This window comes from Amblyraja radiata, chromosome 28 (genome assembly GCF_010909765.2).
Source record: "Amblyraja radiata isolate CabotCenter1 chromosome 28, sAmbRad1.1.pri, whole genome shotgun sequence".
NCBI lineage: Eukaryota > Metazoa > Chordata > Chondrichthyes > Rajiformes > Rajidae > Amblyraja > Amblyraja radiata.
The window spans coordinates 18,367,022-18,374,904 of record NC_045983.1 but is presented as its reverse complement, the minus strand read 5'-3'; positions in this window follow the sequence as shown (position 1 = coordinate 18,374,904).

Sequence of the window (7,883 nt, the reverse complement as noted above, 5' to 3'; positions counted from 1 at the left end):
CCAGAGGAAGTGGGAGAGGTGGGTACAACTGCAATGTTTAAAAACATTTGCATAGGTTCATGGATAGGAAAGGTTTAGAGGGATAAGGGCCAAATGGGACTAACTCTGACAGGTACCTTAGTCAACATGAATGAGTTGGGCTGAGGGCCCTGTCTCCAAGTTATAAAACTCACAGACTCCATGTTAAATCACGACCCTGTCTGTTATCTCAGGCAGATACAATAAGTCCAACAGTTCATAATTAAAAAAGAGCACATTGCTTCTGTTTCTCCACCTGCAGATTAACTAGTCATTACCACTGTGGTAACTGTAGGAATTTGCTCTGCTCAAACTATTATGGAGTTGCAATGCAAGGAAATAAGCCTTCAGTTCATTGAGTTAGTACTGGCTATCAAGCACAGTGTGAAAGCTACTTCTAGATGGGCTGGGATGCATCCTCAGTGATGTGACCTGGGGTCATCGGGTGTTTCGGGTCTCACAACATCAGGCACCCTCGCCCTGGCGACCCAGCCGGGGTTGATTAAGCCCCGTCTTGTGTCCGAGCAGCAATCGCCCATGGATCAGCCCTCTTAATCCAAAGCCACCTAGTGGCTTTCTCTGCGGCTTCGCTTGCGGATTGAAAGGCCCTCTTAGAAACATAGAAACATAGAAAATAGGTGCAGGAGTAGGCCATTCGGCCCTTCGAGCCTGCACCGCCATTCAATATGATCATGGCTGATCATCCAACTCAGTATCCTGTACCTGCCTTCTCTCCATACCCCCTGATCCCTTTAGCCACAAGGGCCACATCTAACTCCGTCTTAAATATAGCCAATGAACTGGACTCAACTACCTTCTGCGGCAGAGAATTCCAGAGATTCACCACTCTCTGAGTGAAAAAAGTTTTCCTCATCTCGGTCCTAAAAGATTTCCCCCTTATCCTTAAACTGTGACCCCTTGTTCTGGACTTCCCCAACATCGGGAACAATCTTCCTGCATCTAGCCTGTCCAACCCCTTAAGAATTTTGTAAGTTTCTATAAAATCCCCCCTCAATCTTCTAAATTCTAGCGAGTACAAACCGAGTCTATCCAGTCTTTCTTCATATGAAAGTCCTGACATCCCAGTAATCAGTCTGGTGAACCTTCTCTGTACTCCCTCTATGGCAAGAATGTATTTCCTCAGATTAGGAGACCAAAACTGTACGCAATACTCCAGGTGTGGTCTCACCAAGACCCTGTACAACTGCAGTAGAACCTCCCTGCTCCTATACTCAAATCCTTTTGCTATGAATGCTAACATACCATTCGCCTTCTTCACTGCCTGCTGCACCTGCATGCCTACTTTTAATGACTGGTGTACCATGACACCCAGGTCTCGTTGCATCTCCCCCTTTCCTAATCTGCCACCATTCAGATAATAATCTACTTTCCTGTTTTTGCCACCAAAGTGGATAACCTCACATTTATCCACATTATACTGCATCTGCCATGCATTTGCCCACTCACCCAGCCTATCCAAGTCACCTTGCAGCTTCCTAGCATCCCCCTCACAGCTAACACTGCCCCCCAGCTTCGTGTCATCCGCAAACTTGGAGATGTTGCATTCAATTCCCTCGTCCAAATCATTAATATATATCGTAAATAGCTGGGGTCCTAGAACTGAGCCTTGCGGTACCCCACTAGTCACTGCCTGCCATTGTGAAAAGGACCCGTTTACTCCTACTCTTTGCTTCCTGTCTGCCAACCAGTTCTCTATCCACATCAATACTGAACCCCCAATACCGTGTGCTTTAAGTTTGTATACTAATCTCTTATGTGGGACCTTGTCGAAAGCCTTCTGAAAGTCCAGATACAACACATCCACTGGTTCTCCCCTATCCACTCTACTAGTTACAGCCTCGAAAAATTCTGTAAGATTCGTCAGACATGATTTACCTTTCATAAATCCATGCTGACTTTGTCCAATGATTTCACCACTTTCCAAATGTGCTGCTATCCCATCTTTAATAACTGATTCTAGCAGTTTCCCCACTACCGACGTTAGACTAACTGGTCTGTAATTCCCCGTTTTCTCTCTCCCTTTTTAAAAAGTGGTGTTACATTAGCTACCCTCCAATCCTCAGGAACTACTCCAGAATCTAAAGAGTTTTGAAAAATTATCACTAATGCATCCACTATTTCTGGGGCTATTTCCTTAAGTACTCTGGGATGCAGCCTATCTGGCCCTGGGGATTTATCAGCCTTTAATCCATTCAATTTACCTAACACCACTTCCCGGCTAACCTGGATTTCACTCAGTTCCTCCATCTCATTTGACCCCCGGTCCCCTGCTATTTCCGGCAGATTTTTTATGTCTTCCTTAGTGAAGACAGAACCAAGGTAGTTATTCAATTGGTCTGCCATGTCCTTGTTCCCCATGATCAATTCACCCGTTTCTGACTGCAAGGGACCTTCTTTGCCAGCCCTGTAATGCCCAACTGATTGAGGACGTTGCAGAGTGAGCGTCCTGTAAAGCAAAGACATGTACACGGATCCCAATTTATTCTCATCAACCTTCTCCAGATTCTACCACTCACCTATACTCTGCGGTCACTTTACGGAGGCCAATTAACCTCCCACTCCTTACAACTTTGGGAAGTGGGAGGAAACCAGAACAGCTGAAGAAAATCCATACCGAGCCTGCAAATAGCACCAGAGGTCAGGATTGAACCCGGGTCAGTGGAGTTGCGGGACAGTAATTCTATACTTATTGTCTGCCATATTTCCCATACAATAACTGTTGGGGACACTAAGGTTGTAGAGGGTGCTTAAGAAATGCAAGTTATTTTCATTTTTTACAGGTTAAAATGTAGAAGAAAAAGGACAATAAGGATTTAAAGCATGATAAATAAGGACACTGCATTCCTTGGTTTGTTACCCATTCTTTTTTATTCGATCATTTTTTTGCAGTAATGTTGCTCTGTTATTGACACTGCTGGCAGACGTGACGTTGAGATCCCACTGCGTGAACTGGAGCTGAAGGAGGAACCAAGGTCCTATTCTTAGCATGCAGAATGGATTGAGAAATATTTGTATCACAAATGGAACAAGTCCAGTTTCCAGTTGCTAGTCTGTGCGCCACTAAACAAAACCAAAAATAAAAATAGAAGGTTCTGGAAAACCACAGTAAGTGGATCGGCATCTGACAGCAAGATTAATGATTAATTCGAATTGGTCAATGGATGTCAGCCACCAGACTCATTCAATGGGGCTGCCTGCAGAAGTCAGTGTGAAAAGGCATATCGATCAGTGTCTTCGTTCCCTGACTAACAGCCTGAATAAAACATGACTGACTCTCAGTAGACCCCTTCCTGCCTACTTAAACTTCCCTGTACATCCATCACAACTCTGGCGATGTTATCTCACTCAGTAGAATACGGATAATTATCATGTAAAAGAAAAAAACCTTTCTGATTTGTTTCCGCGCTCAGATAATATTTCACTACACTTTCTCCAGTCTGTCCATATCAGTTTCTAGAATGTGTCATTGGGAGCAGGTCAAGATATCTTCCATTAATAGCATTTTCCATTTTGAAAATTGTTTTAGCAAGTCAAACTTATGTCATTACAGTTAAGTACTCATTTTGTTTAGGCGGAGATATAATAGAGAGCTAGAATGAGCTGGCAATAGTGCTGTAAAGGAGTTGGTGGGCATGGGTATGTTAAGGTGTGGGAAAGGGCGCATTGAGGGGTAGGTAGACGTAAAATGCTGGAGTAACTCGGTGGGACAGGCAGCATCTCTGGAGAGAAGGAATGGGTAACATTTCGGATCAGACCTGAAGAACGGTCTCGACCCGAAATGTCACCCATTCCTTCTCTCCAGAGTTGCTGCCTGTCCCGCTGAGTTACTCCAGCATTTTGTGTCTATCTTTGGTTTAAACCAGCATATGCAGTTGCTTCTTACACATTAAAGGGTAGGGTTGTGCAGTTGTGTGTAAGGGTCCACAGGTGGGATATTTTATCATTATTCCATAAGACACCAAGGCAGCACAACACACCAGGCCTTGGAGATTTGTGTGCAGGGGGCTGTTTCCACCACAGAGAGTGGAACTCGCACTGGAAATCAGTCGGCCTGTGGGGGGCGGGGTGTAAGAGAGGATTGCAGGCAGAGGATAGTTGGAAGAGATGGTGGAGGGAACAAAGGAATGTAAATAATGGTGGAGAAAATCACAGGGGAGACAGGATGGGATCGGTGGTTGTCAGGAGTGGTCGGAGGAGCCACCAAAGGTCATTAACAGCAAGAGGTGGAGTAGTTGAAAGGAGTTACCACTAAGAAAAATAATTAAGGGACCTTCCTCAAACAAGATAGATTTACAAAATGGACAGGTGTCAGGGGTTATGGGGAGAAGGCAGGAGAATGGGGGTTAGGAGATAGATCAGCCATGATTGAATGATGGAGCAGACTTGATGGGCCGAATGGCCTAATTCAGCTCCTATCACTTATGACCTAATGACCTTAATTCCTAGCAATGACCGAATCTGACCGGTGGTGAATGACAAACCGAGCTCTGTCTCTGGTCTAGCTCATTCACGGAATTTATCTGTCGAGGGCAGTTCTGCAGAGTGATGGAAGAGTGATGGAAGAGTGAGCTTTGTGCAACATTTCAGATCCCCGAATGTTTCCATGGTCTCCAATACACTCCAAGGAACTGGAGCAAACTCAAGAAATACCTGGTCAAATTGTTTTTAATAATATTCATTTCCACAGAAAACCTTTTGCCATTTGATAAACACTAAGATTCTAGCACATAGCCATTGAATATATTCTCGGGATGATCATCATAGTGGCAATTGTGTGTTCCTACTTTCCTTTGCAAAGTTGAAGGTGAAACTTCTCAAGTTGCAGCATTTATTATGCTGGAGGCAGATTTTAACCCAATGATGATAATTGGTACTCAACTGAAGATCCTTTACACTTTTAGATATTGAAGTCAGAATATTTTGGAGATTTTCAGTTGCAATGTGGAAGCATGCCATTGGGACTGATATTCACTCTACCTATTAGACTCTGCTTTGAATCTGTATATAGCACTCTTGGAAACTTCATTGTGGCTTTAGGGCATTGAGATGTTATGCTGAAGATCATCATGAACCATTTAGCAGTTGAATGTATTGCCGGTGAATCATCCCTTCAGTGGATTCAATGTGATTTATGTCTGCAATAAAATAAATATAAAGCATATAAAGAGAGAATATATTTACAAATCAGCACTCTAACTAAATATTGGGACTTCAAGAGTTGTTGTAGACTCCATGTTTGAAATGGCCTGTGAAACTGCTAGATTGAGAAGCAGACACACTAACACGACTCTGCAGTCTTAAGGATTACAATACAAAAACAGCCACAATTACAGCATGGCCCAGATATACGAGAACAGCGTACAAACAGAATAATGAGCTTGCCCCACGACTCTTTACACCATGGTATTCGATGTTTTCTGTGATTGTTAGGTGTCAGTTGGAGGCCTGGGAGAGTCTTGAATGTAGTTGGCAATGTGAGGGTGTATGTGCTGATTATGGGCTGTGGTAAGGATGGATGCGGCGATTTGGTTTGTGATTGTGGTGCTAGGCAGGAAATCATGAGCTGGGGATGAGATGATTGATCATCCGTCAGGGTGGATTAGTGTCTCGGGTGGGGTTTAGTTGGACTTTAGGATTAATTGGAGCATGGTGGAAGTGGTGAGATCAAACCCTGGTATGATTGGGAGCTGGAAAAGTGATCAAGGGGCGCAATCACCACTGGGTGGCGCCCGTAATGGCCGCCTCGCCAGCAGTTTGTCTTGTCCCTTCTCTGTTTTTATTATTTTAAGTATGTCTTGAACGTTTGTTTTAATGTTTCTTGGTATGTTTTATGTGGGGGGTGAGGGGGGATCGGGGGAAACCTTTTTCAGTCACTTACCTCGACGGAGATGTGATTTTTCTCCGTGTCGCATCTCCGCCCCCCCCCTTTGTGGCCTACAATGTGTAGTGGTGCGGCCTTTCCTGGGGACCGGCCCGGAGCTTCAAGCTGTGCGCGGACTTACCATTGCGGAGCCTGGGATCTTTTGCCGAGGATCGCCAGTGTTGGAGTTCTGACCGCGGGGCCTGTGGACTTTAACACCGTGAAGCAGCGGTCTCCGGTAAGAAGCGGCCGACTCGGGAGCTCCATGCCGCGGAGTGTTCCGATCCTTTCGATCATCAATGCCGTAGTTTCCATCATCCCGACGAGAGGACTTGAACAGCGGACCGTCGGCAACGGCCCGGTTCAAAGGCCCTGACCACGGGTGAACAAAGAAGGAAGATGACTGAACTTTATTGCCTTCCATCACAGTGAGGAATGTTGATTCCACTGTGGTGGATGTTTATATTAAACTTTATTTTATGTGCTGTGTGTATTTTTTACTTAGTATGGCTGTATGGTAACTCAAATTTCACTGTACCTTAATTGGTACATGTGGCAATTAAATTGAATCTTGAATTGAAAGTCATGGCGGTTTGATTCCATGTGAGGTCAGGCCAGAATATAACGACCAATCAAGGAACTTATCTTATAGGGAGTCCCTTTCTACATAGCCCAAAAAATATAGATGGTTGATGATCCAAGAACAATGTCATTCAATTTCATACTCGTGTAAAAACCTAATTGGGAATGATGTAACCAAAGCTTGTTGGCCTTATTTTTGATACAGGGCTGATACACAGCTGGGAGCATCCAACAACGTTAAGTGTGGAAAAAAAATGTTGTCGCTGTAATTTGTGACCTACTGCTCCATGAGTAATCACTTTTTACACCACCAGCCTTTCCATGATTAGAGCTAAGCAACCACCAAATAATGAAACATACCATGTCTTGGACGGTTGGTTACAAGCAAGGTGGTTAGAGGCCCTGTAACTCCAGTTACAAGGACAGATCAATTGACAATCACTCATAAACTGTGTTAAGCTACTCTATGTTACATAGCAAAGCACTGAAGTTGGACAGCCAGCCTCAAATCCCAGCGAAGCAACATCACTCCCCACCATGCATAGCTTTGCTCTTTTCCCTTTATGCCTCAACAGATAATGCAGAATCCAAAAAAGATGCAAATATAATAATAACAAAGAGAGAGGGAAACATTTTCGTCTAATAATTAGTGCTGGAACTTTGCTTGTATTAAAGCAAAATTTCTATTTTAGATGGTATGTATGCTGCCAATCACTCATACATTCCACTGCGACATACATTTAAAGCCAAAATAGACTAATTGCTTCAATGTTATTTACATCTCAGATATACCTTTGCAAACCATCTAAAATTGTAGGATGAATTTACTTGTGGACCCTGCCTATGGACGTCCAGACGCTTTTGAAACTCTCTACTTTTCCATTTATAAGATGATGCTTAAAATCTACTGCTTTGACACGCTTTGTGGTCTAATCTTACCTTTTGTGACTTGGTAACAAATTTTAAAGCACTCATGAGGCCTTTTGGGATATTTTGCTGTTGTAAAGGTGTCAGATAAATACAAGTATTATATTCAGTCCAACCTCTCCAATAAAGGATGAACAATCATCAATTATTCTCAAATAATATTGATTACTGTTTGCTTATCTATGCAAATAAAATATTATTGCATTCTGCTTCACCACATGGTTTATTTTGCAATTTATTAGTCCAATGCAAAGGCAATGTAGGAACATGACCTTGGGACATAGTGTAAAAGAGGCATTTGCAACTCGGAGACCTGTTACCCCTTTACCCATGTTTATTACCAATAGCAATTACCAATACCAATAAATCTATTATCAACTGTTTAACACTATCACTATAAGTGACAACTTCTCTTGGGTATTAATCAAAACCTTACATGTCTGTATTTTTTAAAACAAAAGACACTTTTCACACC